Below are 3374 nucleotides of genomic sequence, written 5' to 3' on the forward strand. Positions count from 1 at the left end.
AGCTTACACGAAAAAAAAAAATTCGAAAAAAATATTCCCGAAAAAAAAAAATTTCGGAAAAAAAAAATTTCGAAAAAGAAAAAAAATTTTGAAAAAAAAAATTTCGAAATTTTCGAAAAAAAAAAATTTTTAAAAAAATTTCGTGATATTGTTTTGTATAGTGCGTGATATTGTTTTATGGACTCATGGACTCAAATATTTAGGTGGACTCACCGGATCCTACCTATATATATATATATATATATATATATATATATATATATATATATATATATATATATATATATATATATATATATATAGGGATCCTATAAGTCCTTGTTTATATGTTGAGTCTTTGAGTCCTAATATAAACCATTGGATCTAAGATAATGGATGACTAAGATTTAATCAAAAAAACACATTCTCCCACTTCCCTTTTCTAACCAACTACCTCATCATTGCAAATTTTGAGTCCATATGTACGTTTTCCTCCCTCTCTCATTCACAACTTCCAATTCATTCATTCAAAAAAAAAAAAAACTCAACTATCTGCTCCTTCATACCTCAACCGTCTGCACCGTCTGCTCCTTATCTTCTTCATTTCTCTGATCAAGTAATCTTCATCTCCGTCATTTCCTTCATCTGCTTCATCACTTTAATACCCGTATCAACTATTACTTCGATTTTGAGGTATTTTTTTGTTATTTTGCTTTTACCTATTTTTGTTCCAATTACCATTTCAATTATCATTATCTATGTTTAACCATTATTTTTGTCGATTTTGTTCATCTTGCGTTTTTTTTTTACTTTTCATTTTTTTATTGTTTATACCGTTCATCTTCCTTCTTTGTTTTACATTTTGTGTTCTACTGTACAACGGTTTTTTTTTTATCATAGTAGTTGATTCTTATTGTTTTAGTTTAGTTGCTTGTTATAATTTTTAACATTGTTTTACTCATTTTTCGTGTTCTGTTCATTTTCCCTCGTCGTTTTTGTTGGAATATGTGTCCTCCGACAATAATGCGATCACAACTGTCGATCATGATGATCACATGTTTAAATCTCGTTTTAAAGAATACAATTGGGAAGTAATATTTTACTGTCAACTGCTCCACACATATCGGTAATGATTGGCTGACTAGAGTTTGACATTACTGTCGTGCGACGGTGGTGATCAGTTGATCCCCTTAGGTCATACCTAAAGGGTAACACTCTTAATTGATCATTTAATTGATCGTATGACGATACGGGTTAATTAAATTACTTAAAATTGACGGACGATTTTGGAAGTAATATTTACGTGTCTCATTGTAATTTGATTAAATAAGATACGGTCTAAGTAATCGAATTGTTTTATTACTTAGATGAAATTATTGTTTAAGGAAACAATTACATTTGAATGAATAAATTATTATAAATACAAGATGTTGTCATTTATAATTGGTAAATTATTTTGGTACAAGTAATTATGAATTACTAAGTCGATTTTGTATATGACGTATTTTTATTAATGCGTTGATTTTTAATATGTTAAAAATACATAACAATTTTACATGACATGTGACATGTGAGAAATTGACAATTTGACAAAGATAAAATGGAGTCCATTTTACCTATTATAACCGAAATAATGGGGAGGATTAGGAAACTATTATGTTTATTATTTTAGTGGTAAACATAATCATATTTGCCTAAAACTAGCCATGCAAACCTACTTGTTCTTGTGAAGGCAACCTTGCTCATGCATTGGCCCTTTGACCCCCTCCCTTTACCCGGTTTTGAGAAGGAGAAAACCATGGGTTTTCTCCTCTATTTTACCTTATACACTACATGATATGTATTGGCATTCATTCATTCATTTTAAACTATCAAAAATAGAGTTTTTAGAGAGATAAAAACTTCTTCCTCTTTCCTTCTCTTAGCCGAAATTAAGAGAACCAAAATAAATATTTTGGGTCATTTTATTTAAATTAATATTGTTCTAGTAATAATAATATTAATTTTGTTAAGAGATTACCTTGGGTATAAATCCTTGGGAGGGATTCTACACTTGAATCCTTGTTCTTCCATTTTGGAGTGCTCAAGAACAAGTAAGAAGGAGATCTTACTTGTGCCCATAAAATCCGAAACATTCAATGTAAGATGATGATTTCTTCTTTAATTTCATTATTGTTTGCATGCATAAGATCAATATTTAATTTTATGACTAAATTAAATTAACACATATATGAATATGTCTAGTAATGAGATATAGATTTCTAACAGTTTTACGTATTGTGTTTATGTTGTACATCAGTTTGTTAATTGATTTTTATTTTTTGATTTAGTTACTATTTGTATTCTTTGGCATATTAATTGATTTAATCTTACTAATTTTATAATTTTTTCTCATTTATCCAGTTTATTGTAACCGTCTCATTTCAAGTCGTTTCTTAAAATGTCATTTCTGCAGCTTGTTACATTTACATTTAGTTTTTTAGTGATTTTATTGTGTTACTTTTTCCCTTTCAATGTGTAACTCTATCTCATTCATTGAGTTTGTAACTTCTAGTCATTTATAAGTGTAGACACCTCGTTTCTGCACCTCCCGCAAACCACCCGGTGATGATTGGGCCGCATGTTTGATTCGCGGAACGATTAGTGGCAGTTCGTAAGATTATCGTCAAGTGATTGCTCAAATATTAATGTCAACCTCTTAGTTGTCATCTACGTGCCGATACGGTCGTTTTGGCAGTAATTAGAGTACATTCGAGTCGGGTCAAAAACCGTCTCCACTTTCTCGATAGCCATTAAATCCCGAGTCGAATGTTCTGGAATGTTCCGGATATTTCTATTCCATATTTCTCAAATTTTATCTTTTGGCAAATAATATCCCGTAATATTCATCTAAAATATTTAAAGATAAATCGAATTATTTCCGTCCTACCATAACTTAAACACGGAAATCTTTCTTAAGCGAGGAGGAAACCCTCGGGAATAGACGCAGGCCAGTCTTTGCGCCTCTTCCAAGAGACGCATGGGCTGCTGCGCGTCTTCCCAGGCCCTTCTTTGCATGATTTACGTATCTTTTTTATATCTTTCCGAGATTCACTTCCAAAGAGTCTCCGAAACCCTATTCCTTCACGTGATTAGTATAAATAGGAGCTTTCGTTCCTCATATTTCTCACGCGAGTGTCCGCCCTTCTCTTCTCCCTTTGCATTCTAGACTTTGTTCTTACTAATTGGCGCCTACGTGCTTGGACTTCCGACCACGTAAGCTCGGATCTTTCCGGGTACCAGCCTCTCCGTTGCATGACCGACCAATTTGACCACTACACTCAATCAATCTAATTAATTAACTTGTTAAATCGTTTTCCTCTTACGAGGGCACTTTCTTTGCATTCGCGTCGAGC

This window comes from Silene latifolia, chromosome X, assembly GCF_048544455.1.
Source record: "Silene latifolia isolate original U9 population chromosome X, ASM4854445v1, whole genome shotgun sequence".
NCBI classification, from domain to species: Eukaryota; Viridiplantae; Streptophyta; class Magnoliopsida; order Caryophyllales; family Caryophyllaceae; genus Silene; species Silene latifolia.